Raw genomic sequence first — 25,033 nt, forward strand, 5'->3', positions numbered from 1 at the left:
ATTAACATAGTTTGGTTCAGGGGGAAACTGATGAAGGAGAGTATTACAAACAAGGAGCGACCCCAGTAAGGACTAACAGAGTTAGGGAGGCCTAAGGGAATCAGGGCTGGAAGGTCCACGAGGACGGGTGATTAATAGGTCAACAGTTCCAGTAAAGTGGGCAGTTGAGGATAGGTTTCTGGGGTGTGGGAGAAGAGGCTCTAACCCATTAGAGGTAGGTAGATCGTAATGACTATTTGCTTAAAGAGGTATCAAGAAGAACAGGGAGAAAAAAAATAGCCAGAGTAGTACCAAATGGCCATATATTTTGGGACGTAAAAGCAAAGAAACTGGAAGAGAACTACATACATATATATATGTGTATATTAAGTATCAGGATTCTTAATATAGACATCTATATCAATAATTTTAAAAGTTTGAATGAATATTGACATTTTTATCGGTGGATATATTTAAAAGAAAACCAGTCTTCAAATAAAAATGAAGAAGCGTGTGTTTTTTGCCACTCAAGAATAGAGGTCTCGGTCTAGTACCCTACGGGATGAATCTGGCTCACAGATAAAATATTAAATACATTATGCAAAGCACAGCATTTAAAACTTTTTGACTAAATGCCATAGTCCCCATCACTCCCTATTGTCCCATAGCCAGCCTACATCACTAGTTTGTCACCAGCCAAGCTCAGAGGGCTTCTCCATGTGTAGCCCCTGCTGTAAGTCTTTCTTAATGGTAAATCATAAAAAAAAGGAAAATGTGAAAATAATAATTGCAGGCAAAATATCCTGAGTTTGTCTGAGTATATTGTACTTTTTTCTTAGCAAATTGGGTACAGTGAATGTTATTTGTAGTGTTGTTGTCTTCTGAATTATCTCAATGGGTATTGCTCCCCTCCCCAGGCCCTCTCTTGGAGGACTGATTGTGGTTTGAGTGCTCTCACCCTTGCATTTGCTATGTGCTCCTGTTTGCTTGAGTGTTTCTTTTATCCAGTTCTGTTTAATTACCATGCAAAACCCTCTGTTGAGCTTTTAATTAGCAAGTTATCTCCGTCTGAAGACTGGAAACCCTGGGCTCTTTCAGCATATATTAGACAGCTAAAATATGAAATTAAAGAAAACAGAGTTTTAGCCAACAGAAACAACTGACTCATTTCCTTGTGAAAACACACAAGGTTTATGTTACTCTGGCAACGATATTCCAGAATAGCATCTCTCCCCTCCCCTTTCAGAGCTTTTATGTGTTTCTGTTACAGTCTGTGTTCCACGGTGACCTAATGTTGAACCAAGTCACTTAGTGATTCATGAGACACAAGAGAACTGTGCTTTCATTTAGATAGCTCGTCCTATGTCCTTTTGACCAAAGGAAGAAAAGTTTACTTTGTATGAAGAGAGGAAGTGTAAAAGAGATATAAAGAACTCTTGACTGAGTGCTGTCTTAGGATGTAAGTGTGGTCCTGCTGTTACTTTAAAAACACCACAACTGGTTCCAGTGTGTTAGAATTCTAAGAGCCTATTTTTCTAGACAGCTGATTAAATCATAATGTGCAACCTGTATGTGTACCGCATAGGGAAATGAAAATTCAGAGACTCATTGCAGAAGACTCCAGATGTTTCTTGGGACTCACATCGTGGGAGGGAATTTCACAGTGCTTAGGGTCGAAATTTTAACCCAAACTACTACAACTCTCCAAAGCAAAAATGTGTAGAGCAAAAACGGTTGAACTAACTCTCTCTTCTAGGTTTTAAATTCTCCGAGGTACTTAAAAGGAAGTGAGGAGAACCTTCCATTTATTAAGCTCTTGCTGCTGATATTTAAAAAGTATGTTCTGCATGGAATGATGGTTTCAGGATTTTAAGTATAGATACTCTCTGTGAACAGCTTTATACTTTCATTGAAAGGGCAGTAAATTTTGTAGCCATTAGAATGCAACCAACTAAAAATTATGGGTGTATGAAGAATTTTAGTTTCTCTCTCATACTTACCACCTGTCTGCAAAAGAGAATTTCAGGTTTGTTCAGTCATTATTTTTTCTCTTTCAAAAAGTGCCTTTCCATTTCTCTTGACTTTGAAGAGAAATAATAGAATAACAGGCAGAGAGATTCACTGGAATAGTAGGAGGATGAAGGAGAATGATTTAGTGTCAACATATATTTTATTTCCCATTTATATATAATGTCAATTTGTATAATGAGGGGCTAGAAGAGGGAAAGTAAGTGGAGAAATAATAGAAAAAGTCATGGGGGTTGAAGGTAGAGGAGACTTTTTGGAGATTTGAGAAAAGGTTCGGGAACAGACATTATTTGTGATAGTGATGGGTGGAGGGGAGAGAAAAGAGGATTTTAAGAATTGCTGAAACTCATGTCTTCATCGTAGTGTTCTGTACATACAAGAAAAGGGCTTCATTTATTTTGAAATTAAATTTGTTTGCAGGGACTGTATACTTTTAGCCATAATACTGCTCTGAGACTGAACCATATGGATTATGGTATTATAAACCACAAAAAGTATTAGTATTTGAAAATTGCTTGACAAAATTCTGAAATTATTCCTAATAGAAAAATAATCTCAAATTGGGGAATGTAGAGTGGAAATTCCTTTTTTTTTCTTGTTCTTCTTTATTTTTCTGTGTGTGATATCATACCCAAGTATTAAGATAGAAAGCAAAAGTAACTACAAATCACTTAGGTCAAAACGCTTACTCAGTACTGTCATCATGAAGGTATCTCTGATATGAGTAGCCTTCCCTTTCAACATAAATAAAAGGCATTAGGGAACAATTTAAATTCTAAAATTAGTTTTCATTATAATTTCTTCTTTTTTTTTTTTTTTGAGATGGAATCTCACTCTATTGCCAGGCTGGATGCATTGGTGCGATCTTGGCTCACTACAACCTCCACCTCCCTGGTTCAAGCAATTCTCCTGCCTTAGCCTCCCAAGTAGCTGGGTCTACAGGCGTGCATCACCATGTCCAGCTAATTTTTGTATTTTTAGTAGAGATGGAGTTTCACCATGTTGGCCAGGATGGTCTTGATCTATTGACCTCATGATCCGCCTGCCTCCCAAAGTGCTGGGATTACAGGCATGAGCCACGGCACCTGGCCTCATAATTTCTTACGTGATTTTTTTTTTCATTTTAATAAAAAACTATTTTTTTACCTATGATTTTTCTCTTTGTCTTCAAACTTCAACCCTGCTTTTGGGTATCCTTAAAAAAAACAGTCCATCTGTTGGGCATGTGGCTTCTGAAATTACAATTCCAAATCCCTCATAGAAATAATGATAGAATATTTTCTTTTTTGAAATTAATAACCAAAGTAATTGCAAAATATTTTCAACTTTTTCAGCAACGTAAAATGAGAAAGCTGAACTATTTGCCACACAGAGCAAATAAAGCAGGTTTTACAGTTTTGTAAATTGTAATCCTCTACCATAAACATCAAGAAAATCACATCTAGAAATATAACTGTATGAGAATCAGATAGTTTGTATATATTTCAAATTTGAAATATAAAATGTGAATGCATTATAACAGATCACAAGATTTCAACTTTGATAGAAATAAACACCAAGACCTTGATCATCAGCCTTAAAAAAGATGTTACATGCCACTATATATTGGTTACAGAATGCATTATTAACGAACCAATAAGATAAGTGTTTGATTCCCAAACTGTTGGCCTAAATATTATTAAATTTCATGAGCCATTTTGCTTCTGCAAATTTAGAAGGAAATCTGGCAATTTTATTGGATAATAAATATTAGCTATGCCTATATGATGAGAGAATGACTAAGAGTAGGGTGAACTCTGGAATCATTGAGATAAAAAACATATTAAAAAACATTTAGTCGTGGTAAAATGTACACGACATAAAGTTTACCATTTTAAGCATACAGTTTAGTAGTGTTAGTACACAAAGTGCTATGCCACCAATCTCCAGAGCTCTTTTTATCTTGTAAAACTGAAACTCTATATCCATTAAACAACTACCCCTTTATTCCCCCTGCCCTCAGCTCCCGGCAACCACTATTCTACTTTCTGTCATGATGAGTTGAGCACTCTAGACACTTGATATAAATGAAATCATACAGTATTTGTCTTTTTATGACCAGTTTATTTCATTTAGCCTAATGTCCTCAGGGTTTAACTGTGCTGTAGCATGTGACAGCATTTCCTTCCTTTTTAAGACTGAATAATATTCCATTGTGTGTATTTTACACGTTTTGCTTATCCATTCATCTGTCGATGGACACTTGGGATGCTTCCAACTTTTGGCTATTGTGAATAATGCTGCTATGAACATGGGTATCTGTTTGAGACTCTGCTTTCAATTCTTTCGGGTATAGATCCAGAAGTGAGATTGCTAGATCATATGGTAATTCTATCTTTGAATTTTTGAGCAACCACCACACTGTTTTCCACAGCATCTAAACTTTGTCCACCAACAATGCACAAAGGTATCAATTTCTCCACTTTCTGGTTGACACTTATACACTTATTGTTTCCGTTTTTTTTTTCTTTTTTTTTAAATAGTAGTTATCTTAATGGTTGTGAGGTAGTACTTAAATTGTTTTGTTTTGTTTTTTTGTTTGTTTGTTTGTTTGTTTTTTAAGATGGAGTCTTGCTCTGTTGCCCAGGCTGGAGTGCAGTGGCATGATCCTGGCTCACCGCAACCTCTGCCTCCCGGGTTCAGCAATCCTGCCCCAACCTTCTGAGTAGGTGGGATTACAGGCACACACCACCATGCTCGGCTAATCTGTTATATTTTTAGTAGAGATGGGGTTTCACCATGTTGGCCAGGCTGGTTTTGAACTCCTGACCTCAAGTGATTTGCCCACCTCAGCCTCCCAAAGTGTTGGGATTACAGGCATGAGCCACTGTGCCCAGACTTACTTAATTTTAACTACATTCAAACACTAAAATTATTAAATAGAATTATGCCTCCTGTACACGTAGAAAAAGTCATAATTCAATTTTTGCTTAAGTTGCCTATCCTTTTTGAAGTTCATTTTAAAAACATTAGGCATGTGTTACATAACAACACATTTTTAAATAAAATTGTTTTACACTTAAGATTCAATTTATCTATTGCACTTAAGATTCAATTTATCTATTGCTGAATAGTAGATAAATGGCATCCCAAACTTAGTGGCTTAAAACAACCATCAGTTATTTAACTCATGATCCATTGATTTGTGCAGGGTTGGAGGGGACTACACATCTCTGTTCCATGTGATATAAACCAGGGTGGATGTGTGGAGGCCGGGATATTGGGAAGGCTTGTTTACTCATATGTATGGTAGGTGCTGTTGGCTAAGACTTCAGCTAAAAATGTGGGCAGGAATGCCTACGCCTTGTCTCTCCATGTAAGTTCTTGGCTTCCTCATAGCATGGTGACTGGGTTTGAAAAGCAAGTGACCTGAAAGGGAGCTAGGAGGAAGTTGTATTGTCTTTTATAACTTACATTCAAAAATCACATGGTGACACTTTTGCCATAAACCCTTAATTGAGGAAACCACAAAAGCTCACTCAGGTTCAAGAAAGGAGATATAGAAGGCTCTGGAAGAACATATGGGATGCAAAGAATTGTTGTGGCCATTTTTGGAAACCACAATCTGCCACACTTAGTAACTTACTAAATCAGGTAACTGTATGTAAAAGCATCTTTCTCCAACACTTAAAATAGTCACATTTATTTTATGTGTCAAGGTATATTGTAGATCTACTTTACTATGTTACATAGAAGTACTAATGATGTTTTCTTTTTTCAAAAATTCTCTTTCATATAGATACACATAAAGTCTGTCTGTCCTGCCCTTATTTTATGAGTTTTGCAGGCCTGGAGCAAGAGTGCAGCTGCAGAACCACATATCGTGTATTTAAATATTTAATAGTTTCAAATCAAATTAGCAACATAAGTGAAGTCATTTCTATTCCTTTTACCTTGACAAATATTCCTTTATTACAACCTGGGTGGTCGATTTCACTTTAGAATTTTGGAATTGTAGAAGTTCTATGCCAAATGTGATGGGAGAGGCTGCTCCTGACTGCTGCCTCCTGTCTCCCTTTCTCTTCGCCTCCCCAGATCCATCCAACGTTGAAGGGCTTTATGTACACACATGTGAACAACCCACTCCTTATCCAAATTCCAGCTGTAAGACAATGCCATACTAGAAGTGACTGTTCTTGGGCCACCCCTCAGGCCTAGAAATACAAACATCAGAGGTGCAGACCACCTTCTGGGAGATGGTGCAGGGAAGAGGCCCATGTACACCATGGGGACGTGCATAGCTTCCAGGAGCCATTTGTGTAGGCAGTTACAGGGTCTAAAGTACATAGAATGAGATCTAGAAGTGAGGACAACGACCACATCCACTTGGCCCTGTCTCCTGTAGTCTGGAGTGCAGCTGGGGGAGGAGCAGTACAGGGCTCTGTAATATTCAGAATCCAGAACAGGGAGCCTCTTGCCCGGGTGAGAACTCAGTAATTGAGGGAAGGTGGGAGAGAGGGCATAGTGCTGCTCCCATCCTGAGTTCGCCCTGAGCCTACTTTACATGCCAGGTGCATTTATTTTCTTGCCCTTTCATTCCTCTTCCCTTTTCCTTTCTGTCTTTTCTCTTTCCCTTCTTTCATTTTCCCTTTTTCTTTTTTGATTTATTTTCCAGATCTTTCTGGGCCCTCTTTGTTCATCTCAGTAAGCCCCATCTTGGTAAGAGCAAAAGGTGCCAGGGCTTGAGTAAAGGTCTTTCTTTTGCAATGGCACTATCCACCAAGAATGAGGGCACTGGACCCTGCAGTGATTTCACAGCCTTTCTCTATCTGCCCTCCAGAGTCAGTTTTCCAGAATCAGAGTTGGAGTCTGAGCCTGCATTTTGGTGCTGCTTATACCCAGATTTATAGTTGCAGGCTTTAAAAACCAAGCTTTATAATAGAGGAGCTGTTTTTATTTCAAGGTAGCCAGCAAATGATTTGCCCTGTTGACCTCCAACCAGGCAGGAACAAACAACTTTTATTAGAATTGGTGTTACTTGGAAAGGATATTTGGAAAGAGTGAATCAAAACTGTTTTTATCTTGTGAAAAACATTTTTTCCTCTGGATTTTGGTTCATTTTTAATTCAAGTACCTTACCAGATGCCTTGGGTCCAGTCCCAATTGGTCTCCAAAACCAATATGACAGAATTGAATGGCCCACCATGCACCTCCTTTGTCTTCTATCCTGTTTCATGTTCTTCAAACCACTTTGACTTAAAAATTTTTGCATTGGTTTATTTCCTGTACTTCAACTAAAGATCATTTTAGTTCCTACAGGATTTATACAACCTCCATGTCCAGATGGGTGATGTTAAGAGGTAACTAAACTATTCTCCAATCATTTACCTTTATATCATTATCTCTGCTGGCTCTTGTCACTGGCAAAATTTTAAGGCTTAAATACTAGCATATATCTTTCTTTATAAAAATAACAAATAAGAAAATTACATCATGACAAAATCTCTCCTTTATATAATTAAAAGTATTAATTACATAGAGAATAAAAACTGTGTTAGTTTCAGCTTTCTTTAATATTTATACTTTAAACAGGGTAGAAGCTTCTGGACATTGTATGTCAAGAGCTCTAAGTATACATTTCATATACAGGTTTTAAGACACTAAAAGCTAGAACTAAAATTGATGTAAAAATAGATCTGTCAACTTCTAATACTCAAAGGTATAATATGAGCTTTGAGAAGTTAAGCATGGAAGGCATGGGCCATTACAAAACATTTCAATTTTTCTGACATGACCTGCCTGATGAATTTTTACTTTCTGATTATTTTTGAGAGCTGTAAGTTTTCTTTTTAAATAATTCTCAGTATTCAGTTTTCAATATAGAAAATCTGAAAGACCACAAAAGAAAAATATCATTAATAATTTCCTAAACAAAAGATAGCTTTTATTTCTATATATATCCTTTTTAAAAATTAAAAAAGTATTTCCCATATAACAAAAAACTTTTCTACAGCAATATTTAGAAATATTTGATAACAATATATAAAAATATTTTTTAAAAGTAACATATACAACGAACCAAATTTCAAACCATATGAGAGTTCAAAATATAAAATAATATTTGTCTCTGGAAAATATGACATGTATTTTTATGTCACTAAGTCTGTGTCATCTAAAGAAAATCTTACCAAAATTAGGAGGAGAAAGAGGCAAAGGGATAGTTTAATTTTCATTCTCTTCATCTCTCTCATTAGAGCATGATTATATATTTTTTACAAAGATAATTTAGATACTTAATTGTATATTATGAATATTTTTCCCCTTGAAGATATTCTTGTTGGAGGCTGTGACTGTTATAAGTTTTAACTGTTGTTGTATAGACTTACTGACTGCTGTCAACTTGAGATTTTATTGCATCTTTGGGTTTGTATCATTGTTTCTTGGATTTCATATCTTTTTGAAATTACCTTTTCAATTTGCGTGTATTGTATCCTGAAGTAGTATTTTCAGAGATAGTCTGTGTGTTGTGATAAACTTTCTGATTATTTTCATGCACAAAACTGTATCTTTTCTGCACTCATATCTGATTGATGTTTTGCCCAGGTATAGAAGTATATATTCAAAATAGTTTTTTTCTTAGTAGTATAAAGGCATTGCTCAACTGAATTATAATATCTAATTCCCCTTATAAAAAGTCTGATACCATTCTGATTCTCAGTCTTTTATACATAACTATTCTTTCTTTCTGTAACCTTGTAGAATCTTATCTTTGTCATCAGAGTTCTGAAAAAATGCTGGATATGTTCAAGTAAGGGCCTTAAAAAATATTAACAGCATTATAACATGCCACCCAAAAAGTTAATGCTTTCAAACAATAGCAAGTTACTATTTCTTATTATTCTATTGGCCAGGAAATAGTGCTGAACTTAGCTGAGCAATTGCTTTGCTACATTGGGGTTAACTGGGATCACTCACTTAGCTATGTTCAGCTGACTGCTGGGGTGGGCTGGAAGGACCAAGAAAGCTTCATTCATATCTTTGTTGCCTTGGTGTTCTTCCACATGGTCGCTTTCTCCAGATGGTGTTCTTTATTTGACTGTCTAACCTGAGCTTTCTTGCAGCATGACAGCTGGCTTCCCCGAAGAAGGCTAAGCAGAAGATACAATGCCTCATCCTGCCTAGTCTCAGGAGCTACCCAGTGCCACTGCTGCCACATTCTGTTAGTAAAAGCAAGTCTCAGGAGAAGTGCAACTTTAAGGGTAGGGGCAGTACAGTTTGATGAAAAGAGTGACAAAGTCTCAATGCAACAGTCAAGGGGGATAAGAGAAGAGATATTGTAACCATCTTTAGAAACACTCTACCAGATGCATTTAGTAAGAATTTTCAATTCATAAACATTATTCTTAGTTTTAGAAAATTTCCTTTTATTACCTTTTCTCCCTCTCTGTTACATTCTTTGTCATTTAGTAACTCCTGTCAGATGAGATCTAAGTAACAGGGGCATGATCTTCTATGTCTTAACTTTTCTTCCAAGCTCTATTTTGTATCCTTTAGAGGATTTCTTTATTTTTTTTCCTCAAAGTCTATTGAATTTCTTGTATTTTCAATGACATTTTAAAATTTCCATGAACTCTTTGGTATTCTTTGCATATTCTTCTTAGCAGGGTGTTCTTGTTTTCTATAGGCAACTTGTTCTCTAATATTTTTAAAGTTGGAAGTTATTTTGTGTTCCCTCAATTATCACTGTTTCTTTTGAGGTCATTGTTTTATTTCCTCATTATATTTATGAACAATGGACAAAACAACAAGCTGTTTAACAGAAGGAGCATGTCTGAGTTTCCTCACAAGTGTACAGTCTCGTTGAACCAACAAGTTTCTCCCATTCATTGAAAGCTGAGTGTGAATATGATCACTAAAAAGTTTTACTTAGGGGAGTAAGATCTAAAAGCAGGCAGACAAACAGACCAACTCCATCCTGTTTTATACCAATAAGGACAGCTTTGCTCTGAAGTGTTTCTGGCATATTAGTCAGTTTCTTTAGATATTAGTTCTTTGGTTTTATTGTGGAGGCAAACATTGTGACCATCGTAGAGAGGGTGGGATGGGGTTGGGAAGGGGCTAAGTAGTACAATTGCTGTGTAAATAATCCCTGACTAAATCATCTTGATTTCTGTCCCTCTTCTTAGTCCAGCTTCCTCCAAGCTTAGAGCCTCTCTTTTACTTTGTTGCTGAGAAAATGGCTCCTACCCCTCTTGCAGCCTTTTCAGTATCCATTCTACATTCTCTCTTCCAGAGATATATCAAAAGCCCTGGTTCCCTGATACTTTCTCTTCTCCTTCACAATACTGTTATGCACTTAATTTTTTTTTCAGCTTAAAGTAATAAAAATTTGTTGCAAATTCCTAGGTTAGTGGTTATCTCCTCTCAGCCTCGGGGGAGGGAACAACACTGCAAAAAATCACTGAGAAAGCTCACACTGTTCCAACAGCCCTGGCCAACACAGGAAGGAGGAAGGTAATTCTCCAGAAAAAGGGTTGGTCTTTAGTCTTTCTTAAGCCAACAGGGGTTAGGAGGACAGGTGCAGGGGACCATTACACTTATCTTTTTTTGTACTTCTTTACTGTTCTTACTTTGAGATGCTTTCAGTTGGTCACATTGAAATGGAAGATTACAACATGATTTTAATGGTTGCTTGGTATTCTACTATATAAATGGCTACAACTTGCTTAAATGATCAGTTAGATTGTTTTCATTGTTTGGTTATTATTCTTGTAAATGTGTAAAAATAAAAAATATGTTTTTCTTTTTTTTGAGACAGGGTCTCTGTCACCCAGGCTCAAGTGAAGTGGCGCCATCATAGCTCATCATAACCTCAAACTCTTGGGCTTAAGCCATCTTCCCACGTAGCTGGGACTACAGATGTGTGACACCATACCTAGATAATTTTTAAATTTCTTTTGTAGAGAGGGGGTCTCCCTATATTTCCCAGACTGATCTTGAACTCCTGGCCTCAAGCGATCCTCCCTCTTTGGCCTCCCGAAGTGTTGGGATTATAGACGTGAGCCAGTAAGCACAGCCAATTATGTTATTTTAAAGATAGTTAAGTCTTTATGGGCATAGCTGGAATAGGCTGGATGAGTTGATGAAACAGGTAAAATGTTCCTCATAAGAAATAATATATTTTTTTCAAGGAACTAAATGAGTTTATGAAAAGAAGGTTAAAAGATCAAGGAGAATCAGCAATATAGCAATAAATCGAAGCCCAGGTAGAAGAGAAAGCCAGAAATAAGGGGGACTTTGTGAGGAAATGGGTGTCTATGATGGGTGTTAAGTTGTTGGCTGTGCTCTGTTCCCCTGTAACATCCTCTGTAGCCTCACATCTGCAGTAGAGTCTGCTATACACAATCTTTGGGGGAGAAAAGGGATTGGGCAGTGCTCAGAAACGAAAAGAAGATGCAGAAAAAAGACATTGGGGATGATAAATGCAGCAGTAATACATACTTGAACCCAGAAGGTACTAGCAGAATATAAAAAGGCCCACCTGCCTACCCATATACATATAGTGTTTTATTTTATTTTTTGAGACATATTCTCACTGTGTTGCCCAGGCTGGTCTCAAATTAGTGGGTTCAAGTGATCCTCCTGCTTCAGCCTCCCAAAGTGCTAGAATTACAGGCATGAGCCACCGAACTCATTTTGGAACCCATTTTACATGAAACTTGAAGTGATAATTCTTTATATCAAGTCTCTTCCACTCTATCTCAGTCTCTTTTCACCTATACTACACAGTGTCAGGTGAAGTCCCATTCTTTTTAATTGAAAGAGTTTCCAGAAGGCCTTAGGAGAGTGACGATGGATTGCTGAACTTACCCCTATTCCACTGTGTGAGGGGCTAGGCATGGCCAAGTTGCCTTGAAGGGCTAGCTTGCCTCTCTCACAGTATCCTCTGTATCACTTAAGAGGACTTACTGTTGTGCAAGAAAGCCAAACTCACACTACCTTATAAATAAGAGAGGGAAATGATTCACTGACTTAAAGTCCTGGAGTAGGGTAGGCTTTAAGTTTGGCTTAATCCTGTCTCCCTCTTTTATTGCCATTACTCTTCAAGTGGCCAGAAAATGTCTACAGAATTTTTCCCGTCTTCCCATGCATACACAAACGGCACCCAGAGTAGGGAGAAAGGATGTCTTCCAGGGGTTTCTCTTAAGAGGACATTTTTCCCAGAGGCCCTCAGCAAACCTTCCCTCACTTCTCGCTGGTAACATGTCCATTCTTTGACCAATCCCAGTTCTCAATGGATCCTGAACCAGTTAAGAGAGATGAGATCACCATGATTAAATAAAACTGGGAGAGAAGGAAATTAGACAGCTTTAATGTCCAGTGTGTGTGCTTCTTCATAGTCAGGGGTCTCCTCCTCCATCTCTGATGCCCATGTGAAACAATCTCACCAATTAAACACAATTTTCTGCATGTTCTCTCTCTGATTCTAGGCCTTTGCTAAGGAGAGGTGGCAATTCCTCTTGGTTTCTCATTATTCTCCAAGCCCATGACGATTTTCTGATCTGTCCCAATAAGCTTTAGGTTTTGCCTCTCCTTAGTTGGATTTTCAGCATCCAAGTGGTTGTTAAGAAATTCTTATTTTCTCTACACCCTACCAAATATTTTACTCCACGAGTACTACCCTTCTACCCTTTGTACAAATCTTAGTGTCCTCAGCTGTCTCTGGAATGTTGCCATGACAATCCTATGCCTCCTCCTATATCTGCTCCATGCAGTTTGTAGTTTGCTAGACACTAGAGGATATACTCGTTTCAAATGTTGTTAAATATTTACAATTACTTTTAAAAGAGATGGCACCAAGTTATACTCTGAATAAGAAACGAGTACCCATGTCCCATCACATGCTTGCCAACACTGTGTGCCATCAAGTTTTTTGATCATTGCTCATTTTATAGGTTAAAAGCTGGACTTGTTAATCTCATTAATTTCTTTGTCAGCTGGAGTACATCTTCAAGTAATTATTTTTTTCTTGAAAAAGAAGAGGCACCCGGGTGTGGTGACTCACACCTGTAATCTCAGCACTTTGAAAGGCCAGGGTGGGTGCATCACTTGAGCTCAGGAGTTTGAGATCAGCCTGGGCAACATGGCAAAACCCTCATCTCTACAAAAAATGCAAAACTTAGCCAGGCATGGTGGTGCATACCTGTAGTCTCAGCTACTCAGGAAGCTGAGGTGGGAGGATCTCTTGAGCCTGGGAGGTGGAGGTTGTAGTGAGCTGTGATTGCCCACTGCACGCCAGCCTGGGTGACAGAGTGAGACCCTGTCTCAAACAAACACATAAAAGGAGAGAAAGAGAAAGAAAGAAAAAGGAAAGAAAAGGAAAGAAAGAAAAAGGAAAGAAAAGGAAAGAAAGAAAAAGAAAGATAGAGAAAAGGAAAGAATTCCTGCATGAAATATTTTCTGAGCCCTCATGTGCAACTATCTATTGCTTACCCACACAAATGACACATCTGAGAGTTCTAGGTTCACAGTACAATCATATACTGGTTGTTGAACAGTTATGCAGCTAGTCTGATAATTTGCTATTGTTTTGCATTCTTGAAAATTATGGGATGTTTCTTCTTTTGGTCATGTAGATATTTTTCCAGGATTTATTTAGCTATAAGTTTAGTTTTGATGTGTGTGTGTGTGTGTGTGTGTGTGTGTGTGTGTGTGTGTGTGTGTATGAGAACATATCAGTTTCCCTCAAACATTTTCTTATAGTTTTACAATTGTCATTAGTCATTAGTTATAGTTTCTTTTTCAAGAAGCCCCAATTTTTTTAAATTAAATTAAATTTTATTATTTTTTTTGAGAGAAAGTCTTCATCTGTCACCCAGGCTGGAGTGCAGTGGCGCGATCTTGGCTCACTGCAACCTCCACCTCCCTGGTTCAAGCAATTCCCCTGCCTCAGCCTCCTGAGTAGTTTTTATTTTTAGTTTTTTATTTTTTTTAATTTTAAGTTCTGGGATACGTGTGCAGAACATGCAGGTTTGTTACATAGGTATACGTGTGCCATGGTGGTTTGCTACACCTATCAACCCATCATCTAGGTTTTCGGCCCCTGCATGCGTTAGCTATTTGTCCTAATGCTCTCCCTCCCCTTGTCCCCCATACCCCAGCAGGCCCCAGTGTGTGTGGAAACCCCAATTTTTAAGAATTTTTTTCTTGGCTTCTTATTTCCTGTGTCTATTTGTCATTTTATTTCTGGCCCATTTTTTTCTTCACTAACTCTCCTGGGATAACACACATCATTCTTACACATTTTTAAACATCAATAAAGCACCAACACATTTTGATTCTTTATTCACATATTTCACTTCCAAGGCATTTAAAAATTTTACTCTTCTGAGTCACATACTTAGTAAGTACAAAGATAGGGCTCTTGCAAGATAATTCCATTGTCCATAACCGCATGGAATTTGTGGACCATATAAGCAGAATTTGCCAAAGCCCATCTCTGTGACCATCTCAGTTGCATGCACATTTCTTATATAAACATACCTATGTAAGAAATCAAATGCCAAAATGGGTGACGTGTTTAACATCATACGCTGCACCGGTCACGAACTTTACTTCAGGAAGACTGACTAATTAAATGTTAGATAACCACATGACTCCTGTAAACAATCATTCTCTATTTCTTATATGCCAGTGTCAACATCTATAAATAAAAAAACTGGGCTTTATGAATCACTATAAATAATTGTAGATGAATTGGCTGGAGCAATTATATGAAAACCACATCCAGTTGAACCTTCGTGTATTTTATAATGAGAACAACATAGAAGATGGCCTAGAAGAGTGGTTCTTCATCTTGATTGCACATTAGAATCATCTGGGGATGCATGGGTGAACCTAAGCACACTGAGCTCTCCAGATGTGGTGCCCACTTAATGCATACTGACAACTTCAAGTGCCTCGAACCACCTGGAAATACCAACTGTCCTAATACCTACACTGCATATGCCCTTTGATGCAGCTTTCCTATATCCAAGAATTCATCTTACAGAAATATTTGCCTATAAGCACTGAGATTCATTTTCAAGATAGTTATTCATCCAACAAATATTCATGAAGCCAGCACCCTTTTAAACATAGATCAGTGAAGGAAGATTACAGGAAGATTATAGTCTTGTGGCAAGGGCCAGATAACAAACCCACAAATAGATAAACTAGAGAGGGAACAGACAGCTATGAATGTTGTGGAGAGAATTCAAATACAGCACCCAATGAGGCGCTTTGAAACTGTAGGCTTCTTTTTGCCTTGATTTTCCTTATATCCACTCTACTGTGGAAATCCGTGTTAGGGAAGAACCTCTGTGAGGTATCTTCACCCAGTGGGGAGTGGAACCACATTCTGACAAGTAAAGCTCAAATCTTTTTCCAAGATGCCACCAACCTTATGTATGGTTTCTTTCTCTTTTTAAATTTACATTTTTATTGTGGTCAAATACACCCAACATAAAATCTACCATTTTAGCCATTTAAAAATGTATGGCTCGGTGGCAGTAGCACCACCATCTGTCTCCAGAACTTTTTCATTATCCCAAATGGAAACCCTGCTTATTAAACAATAACTCACCATTATTCCCTTCTTGCAGCCCCTGATAGCCACAATTCTACTTTCTATGAATTTTAGTATTCTAGTACCTCATATAAGTGAAGTCATGCAGTATTTGCCCTTCTGTGGCTTATTTTTCTTAGCATAATGTCCTCAAGGTTCATTCACATTGTAGTATGTGGCAGAATTTCCTTCTTTTTAAAAACTGAGTAATATTCCATTGTATGGATATACCACACTTTGTTTACCTATTCATCTGTCAGCGGACATGTGGCTTGCTTCCACCTCTTGACTATTGTGAATAATGTTGCAATGAGTACAGGTGAGCACATGTTTGTTCAAGACCTTGCTTTTAATTCTTTTGAATATATACCCAAAAGTGAAGTTGCTGGATCATACATGAATTATGTTTTTGATTTTTTGAGAAATTGCCAAACTATTTTCCACAGTAGCGGCTCCATTTACCTTCCCGTTGGCAATGTACAGGGTTCCAGTTTATTCACATCTTTGCCAACACTGGTTATTCTCTCATTTATTCTCTCTCTCTCTCTCTCTCTAGCGCTCTCTCTCTCTCTCTCTCTCTGTGTGTGTGTGTGTGTGTGTGTGTGTGTGTGTGTGTGTTTTAATAGCAGTCTTTCTAAAGGGATGAGGTGATAGCTTACTGTGGTTTTTATTTGTATTTCTCTAATGATTGGTAATGCTGAGAATTTTTTTCACATGTTCGTTGGCCATCTTTGGAGAAATGCTCTTTGTCCTTTTTAAAATTAGGTGATTGTTGTTGTTGTTGTTGTTGAGTTGGATAAGTTCTTTATTCTGGATATTAACCCCTTATCAGATATATGATTTGCAAATATTCTCTCCCATTCTCTAGCTTGTCTTTTTACTCTGTTGATTGTGTCCTTTGATGCACAATCTAATTGCTATTCTGATCTGTGAGAGAGGTATGTTAGAGTCTATTATTACGATCGAGTATTTACCGGTTTCTCCTTATAATCCTATCCTATTTTGTGTTACATAGTTAAAGTTTTGTTTGCTGTGTGAAGTTTCTTATTTGATTTTACTTACAATCAACAGAAAATACAACTTTATTTTCCCATTCTAAAAATGTGTTTTTCCTAAAATTCTATTTTGTCTGGTGTTGCCTGGTATTTTAAAATACCACAGTTGCTTTAAAACATAAGATTTTAGATTAAAATTTTTTTTTCTCTTTAACTTTGATAAATCTCTCTACTATTTTCTTACACTTGGTATTGCCAATAAGAAAACTGCTGCCAATCTGATTGTCTTTTTAATATGATTATATGAGTTTTTTCTTCTTGGAAACTTTGAGGATTTTCTCTGTAGCTTTAAGAGTTCACTGTGACATTTCTAAGTGTTATATTTCTGTAATTCTGTTGAGCTCTTAAATCTGAGAAACCAAGTTTTTCTTCAGCTAAAATTTTATTTGATTATTTTATTGATCACTTGCTGTACTCCACTCTCCATCTTGCTTGTTCTTTTCCTGGATTTCTTGCTGCATAGAGGTTGGACTCCTGAGTCTATCATTTATGTCTCCTATTTAGCTTTCATGCTTTCCACAGTTTTGTCCTTTTTAGCTGCACTGTGACAGACTCTTTGGAATGACCTTCTGGCTTGGTAAGTTATTTTTTACCTGTAAATGTTCTCTTGTTCAAATTAACGTTGTATTTTTAATATTATTGACAAAATATTAATGGGAAATTTTTCAGACTTTTTTCACAGGGGCATTATCCTTTCACATCTCCTTGCAGACATTAATTTTACTTATTTCAAAGTCCTCTCTTGCTGTATTAATTTCTTGGGGACAAATTCTTCTTTTGTAAATGGAGTTTCAGGCTTCTCTTTCATGGCATTTACTGGCTTCCTACAAATATTTAAAGAATTCTTGTTTGTCCACTCATTTTTGAAGTTGTAAATCCCTGTTTACTGCTCTGTGAATATTATCTGTGCTTATTACGTATTTCCACTGACAGTTGTAGGCAAGGGACAGGACAAGCTGACATCAGGGTGTTCTGGTAGCTTGTCTTCCTTTCAGCCACCTTTCTACATCCTCCTGGTGCTAAACAGCTATCTTGGGTAATAATACTGTGCCCCTTTAGTTCCACACTCTTCCTGGCTACTTTGACCTGAAATCGTCTATTACTCTTCACTGCTTTAGCACAGGCAGGAGACCAAGGAGAGACTGATAGGCAGTACCAAGTCCAATCCATTAATTGCCCTGATAAATGTGCCATATACTGTCTCACTCCCTGTTTGCAGTGGTTCTAAATTTGGACTACCTGCCCTGTGCCAGTCCCACTTTCACAACAGTTTTCTCAGGCACGTTTTAAAAATGATGGCTTTCTTCAGTTTTGTTTTTCTATAGATCTGATTCCATCTGCTTGCCATATTTCAAGCATAACTTAAATTTTCTGGTCTATCGATGGCACATTGTATGTGTAATACGGTTTTAAAATATGTTGCCTGTCATTTCAAGGAATTTGGGGCAGTGTACCAGTCAATGTCTAGTCTCTAAAGCAGAGAACCTTTTAGGAATTTCAAGGAAGAAAGGACAGGAAATTTCAAGGAAGAAAGGACAGGTGCTTGAAAAGTCATTGGAAGGGCCAGAGAGCCAAAGGCCCAGGAAGGTGAGGGAAGGGATTCAGCTTGCCCCAAGGTTCTTCACCAGCCTTGGAGGAATCTGAGGTTCTACTGAACATGGATCAAAGCTACAGAAAACTGTCACTGAGCTCACAGGCTCTGGCACAGTCAGAGCACCAAAGCTGGTGATTCTCTGGAAAAAGCCTGGGACTGCTGCAAATGTCACCTCCACTCTGAGCTCAGGGCTCTTCCCTTCTGAAGCATAAGATGTAACTCATTAGGAGAAATTACACTTATCAAGACCCCTGCAGGAAAGGGAGTCTGGGACTTATGGGAAGGGAGAGAAAATGAGTGCTGGCTGATGTCGAGAGCAATGCCCAGAACTTGCATGAAGGGAAGGAGTCCATGTGCTCAGTCTATGATCTTGATTCTGCTTCTCTCTGCACAATGTCCAAGCTTCTAGTTGTTCATGTGTGACCTTATTTTTTGCCCAAGCCTCTCTTTCATATTCATCTTTATCTTATTTCACCAGTAGAAACCTTGTGGGGCTGGGAGCAGACCAGGCATTGAACCCAACATTTACCCAGATGTGATCCTTGACCTGCGTCTTCAGGGATATGTCTTATGCCCACCACTGTGCATGGTACTCAGTGGTCATTTACGGGATATTTGTGACTAAGTGAATAAAATAGAAACAGACAGCTGAAAGGACAAAAAAAATAGGTTTTAATAATAAAAAACAGGGCTGCTAAATTAAGGAGTAAGTTAAAATAAAAGAGACCTGAAAGAAATACAGACCTTTTTAAAAAAATTAATCGGGGACAAAAAAAGTTGAGAAATATGTTGTTTCTATAACTGATGAAAAGAGAGGAGTAGAAAAAATACACATACAAACCTACACACATACATGCATACATGTGTAACTGCACATGTACATGTACACATTCAAGATAAGGATGAACATAAAAGATAAACTTGGGTAAAAAGTAAGGTCACACATAAACAACTAGAAGCTTGGGCATTGTGCATTCATTTTTTACTTAACCCAGGAGATCAGCATTGACAAGGAACAGAGAATCTGGAGAATGAATAGGGATGAGGAATTAACTGACGATAAATTTCAAAATAAATTGGATATGATAAATATCCACAGGAATTCATTGAAATCATTACATATGCAGCTGCTATCACTTTTTAGAATTTCAGAGGAGTAAGAGTGTTGGGAAGGTAATACGGTATTATTCTAAGAGATAACTCTGAATAGCATAAAAGAATGTTTAATTTTCACATCTACAAAATATATTGAGAAGTGTTATCTTAAAATTTCATTTTTAAGTCCCCAGAAAAAATATATTGATGAATCACCATCAAAATTTTGGCATGATGAACTTTAGGATGGGTTAATCTGACAGATTTCTTTTAACAGATACTCATCTAAGTGATATATGGAATACATTAAAGAACTATTACTATTAGTTCATTGTCCACTTGGAGGAACATATAAATGATTTAAAGTTTGAAAGCCAGCTTCCTACATGTCTTATAGATAAAATGCTATGGGGGCAGTTCAGGGCCCCAAGAAGTTGCAGTGATATTTGGAGGATGCCACTTTTGCGAAATTTGTCTGTATGAATGACTTAAGGAGAGAATAAACTTTATCTGCAGCAGGAGGAATTTAGGTTAAAAATTAGGAAAATACTTTTTCCTAGGAGTTTCTAGGTATGAAACATTGGGATATATAACCATCAGAGATCGTGGAGGCTTATTCTTTGGGACATTGTCAGGCTATGGGGCATTCTCCTTCCTGAATAATTTACCTACATAGGAATGAATTATCTGAAATACAGTACTACTGATGGTTAAGTTCTAGACTTGGCAATTCACTTTCATTAATAATCTAGCTTACAAAATAGATTTGAAAACACAGATTGTATTCTCAGACTTTTGTACCATCATGGAGGTTGTAAGAGGCAAGTGGTTCCACAGTCAGAGCTTGAGGCTATGTGATGAGTTACCTTGTTTTATATTTAACAGGACTAAAAGAGTGCCAGGACATTAAAAGGCTGAATAGAGTGAGATCACTTATGGAAACATTTTTGCCTAGAAACTTCAACTTCAAAATTGCTTTAGTAAAGTTGAACACTAGTCAGAAGCCAATAGAATACAGCTCAATAGAAATAAGTAGAAAGTGATAACAAAAGCTAAACACTTGTATGGCATTCACCAGATACCAGTCAGGTTTCTAGACTCTTTCATATGTTAACACTGGTGGGAAATAAAAAGCACGTATGTAATGTAGGATGTTAAGTTATTGGCTTACATTGGGGGGAAAGACCTGAGATTTCATTTCTAAAAAATATTAAGTTTTTATTTTTATGCCATTCTGCTAGTTAATTAGAAGTTGGCAAAATTTTTGTATTTTTAAAGTAATTATAACACCAGTAACATGATAGGTATGAAGCCTACACAGGAAAAGGAAGCCATTTCCAGAAATCTGCTATGTGTCAAGCATCATGTGATTTATCTCATTTGATCCTCCCAACAATCCCAATAGGTAAATATTAGTATTACCAATGATAGATGAAGAAACGGAAACTTGGAACAAATAAGTATTTATCTCTCAGCTGCCTGAGATATCCAGATACCAGGACTTTGTGACTCTAAAGCCTGTACTCTTTCCATGTTATTTAAACTGTCCTTTAGATGACAATAAGCATATTGGCGATTAATAAAAGCCTGAGTGGAAAAAAGCAAAGGTTATAAAATCAGACATTCTATGATTACAGCTAAGAAAAAGCACATATGTATTCTATTCTAGTTACTTATTGCTAAGTAGCAAACATTTTAGAGGTATGAAACAATAATCATATTAACGTGCCCATAGATTTTTTTTCTGGTCAGGAATTAGGTGGGAATTTCTTGTCTGTGTGTCACAATGTCTGGGATCTCAGCTGGGAAAACTTGAATGGTTGGAGGTGACTGGATCAGCTGGGTCTAGAATCATCTGGAGGCTTCTCTCCATATTCTGGCTTCTGGGTCGGGAGAACTCAAACGGTGGGCTAAGCTAGGACTACTGACTGCAAACTATGTGTGGCCTCACCATGTGGCTTTGGTTTTTCCCAGCATGGTGGCTGTGTTCTAAGAGGGACACCCCAAAAGAGGCTTTCATTAGTCACCAATATGCTGACCCTGTCTGGAGGGTCAGCATTTCAAGAGAGCCAGATGGACATTGCATGACCTTTTCTGGTCAACCTGTGGAAGTCGTTTGGCATGACTTCTGCCTCATCCTGTAGGCTATCAGCTCACCAGGGCCAGCCAGATTCAAGAGAGAGTAATGAGATTTCACTTCTTGATGAGGGAGTGGCAAAGACACTTGCAGAAGAGCATGCGGAAGGTGGTTTTACAACCACCTTCAGATGGAACCATCTGCCACATATGTGGCCAGTGATTGAATTAGAACACACAAAAAAAGTGTAAACCATTTATTTGTAAGAATAGAGTTTGCATGTGTGTGCAGGCAGGTATGTATTTTTATATGTGTGTATCTTTCAAAAACTTCTCTTGCAAAAACATTTGTAAATGATAAGCATGACCCTTGTAGTATGAACAGCTGCATTCTGAGCAGAGATGTTGGGTCCACTTTCTGGTCTGCTTACCACACCCTCCTGATAGCAGTAGAAACAGTAGGAATTATTTTCTAAGCTAAAGCAAACCTAAGAGGAAAAAGATAAAGGAGGGGTCTGTGTCTCAAAGATTTAGTTTAGATTCAGAGAAGAATCTCTCTAGTAAAGCTTGTTAAACACTCCAGTGAGTTTTCTGGAGGAAGACTGTGAAACCCCCTCTCTGTCAGCTATCAGCCTCACTTGGAGGTTTGCAAAAGTGTAATTTACACAGGACAAGTGATAGCCTATTAGTAGTCAGGCAGGTGTTCTTTCTTGACCTCAAGAGGCCTCATTTTTCAGAGGTGGGAGGTGCATGGAAAGTGTTCTGAATTCATGTAGATTGTTTCTCTCTGTGCTTTGAGTTTGGAATTTTCCTGAATCTTGTAATAGGCATGGTTAGATTTTGTGGTGTCAGCAAAAGGATTCCCTTTGCCTGTGTTTGGAAAATATCAGCTTATAAACTGAAGCATTTTCAAAGCCTTATTTGGTAATTTTTGTGTGGATTTCTGTTGTTAAGTTATGGCAAACTAACGTAAATGTGAAATTAAATCCATAGAATGAAATGTGCGTGATGAATAGAACTTTTGTCTGTGTTGAGTAGTCTCAGAGTATTACTGACCTTGGAGTAACATGCAGCAGCCATCAATGAAAAAAACTGCTCTGCAGAAACCAGGCTACATAAATATTTTATTTAGTGGAGATAGTGACAGATTCTTAGAATAACTTTTTTTTTTTTTTTTTTTTTTTTTTTTTTTTTTTACTGTTGCATCAAATATGATTTGATCCATAAAATCCCACTTGTAAATTTACCTCCAGGGAAGTTGAGCAGCTATTTAGACTAACTGAAAAATTAATATTGCCTGTTTACAACAGTACATGGAATCTAGTTAGGTGGGATCTATAGTGCTATTTTTTGAAAATGACCATTTTGCCAGTGACAGTAAGTATAATTTGCATGTCATTTTCAAAAAGCATACTTTTAGAGTTGATGAATATAATGTTATTGATTTCTAATATTAAGATAATTAAAAATTAAAATAATTTTTACGAAATCAAGAGAAGGATATGTTGAAGCATATGATGAAAATGCACTATGATTGAGGTTTCTAAGAGTATAAAATATAAAGGATGGACTGTCATTATGATGTGCTGTGTACCCCTCACTCCATGATGCCTGCCTATATTTCTGCCATCTGTCTCTACTTGAGGAAAGAACACAGGAAAGTAATTTAATCTCTGAGACAGTCAAGTTAAGGCAGAAGAACCCATCCTTGAGAGCTCTTAAGCAACAACTCCTGATGCTTGGGATATCCTTTTCATATTTTAAAGTTGGATCATTTCCAAGGTGCAAGCTGGAAAGATGGGTTGTAAATCTCTTGCTCTGCTTGGGAAGAACAATTGAATGGCTTCTCTATCAGTGTTATCCTCTTTAGTCCTGGTCAGCAGAGACTGAGAAATCTTAGCTGAACTGAAATGACCCATAAAAGCATTTTGGCCACAGATGCAGAGACAGGGTTGGCTTGTTCTCTGGATTTGTACCCAGCCCCCTGATCCTTGTACTGTCTCTCTAAAGATGGTAGTGCAAGCATAAAACACTACCAACCACAGTGGCAGCCACCACAATCACAGCAAAGACTGCTGAACCCACTCATGGAAATGGCACCACCTGATCCATGAAATGTCAGATAGATTGACAATCTCACATTTTGTTCATACACTATTTTGAAAAATAAATGTTCCATTTTGATGATTTACTCTTACATATTTAAAGTGATTAAATCATTTGAGGCTACCGAAGTCTTTAGTTTGAGGGTTAAGACAGCTATACTTCTTTTTGGTAGGACTGACCCCGTAACTCAATTGGTTTTGTTTTTTTCAGCTGCTCTTTTACTTAGGTGGATAAAACAACATGAGTTAGACTGATGAAAAAATAATAAACATTTGTAATTAGCTAACATTTTCTGAGTGCTGACTGTGCTGTACGTATACATTTTTTTCTTGTGTAATATAGTTCTTGATAGTCATCACAAATCTATGAGGTAGGCACTCTTACTATCCCATTTTAGAGATGAGTACCCTGAGGCCTACAGAGATTGTTGTAAATCACAAGCCAGTAAGAAGCATAGCCAGAATTAGACATTACCTCTGACTCCCAAACACAACCTGGTAAGCACCCTGGTAATTGCCTTCCTTCTCACAGGATTACGAAGAATGACAACTGAATAGAGTGTGTCATTCTGATACAGCAAATTCAGAAGTTGCTTGGTTCCAGTGATTGGCAAAAACAGCTCAAGAAAGTTATTATCCACCCTAAATTCCAACTTAAGGCACACTGAAGTGATGCCATAAATCTGAGGACATTAATTTGACAAATGAGGAGTGTACATTGTCCCTCCCAGGCAAGGAAGTATGCTTTCAGAATAAAGTTGCCTATTTCTCCAAAAGTTTGTGAATCTCAAGCTTTCTGTATTCCAAGGTTGAAATAAAAGCCAGGTGGTCATTTTGCAATCAGACCTAGACTACTGAAATGAGTCACACCAATTCAAGTATTCTGCCAATTCAGCGAAGGAGATGCTCCCAGGGTGGAAAATCCTTAGTAGAATTTACAACTTACAATGGAAATATTACCTGAAACTTTTCCTGTTTAGAAATTAATAATCCTCAGCAAATATTAATTTCCCCAGATGTTAGTGATAATAAGAACTAACTTTTATTGAGCATTTACTATGTACCAGGTATCTTGCTGACCTTTGTATGTGTAGACTCACTTAATTCTAACACCAACCTTATGAATGAAGGACTATTTTTATCACCTTTTTCTAGTTGCTGAAGATCATATGGTAAATAGAGGAGCCAGATTTCTGTAACTCCAAAGCTAGCACTCGTGGTGCAATTGTTCATATGATTCTGGTGTAAGAGGAGGACATGCAAAAACAAAGAGAAAGCAAGCTGAAGTCAGAAAAGGAAGAGAATTGGCTACCTCTTCCTTTTTCTTTCTTTATGGAGATAAATCCTTCAAGAGCAGCCCTTCAGTTGCTAGGAATTAGGCACTCTTTGATCACTAATTTTTTTCCCAGCCTACTAGCGCCTTCCTGGCTCCTCTTTCTCCCTCTGTAGCTCAGGTTCTACATTCTGTGTCTTCACCTATCTTCTCCCCAGCACTGTCATTTCCCTTTCCCCCTTG

Source organism: Macaca nemestrina, chromosome 11, assembly GCF_043159975.1.
Source record: "Macaca nemestrina isolate mMacNem1 chromosome 11, mMacNem.hap1, whole genome shotgun sequence".
Lineage (NCBI taxonomy): Eukaryota > Metazoa > Chordata > Mammalia > Primates > Cercopithecidae > Macaca > Macaca nemestrina.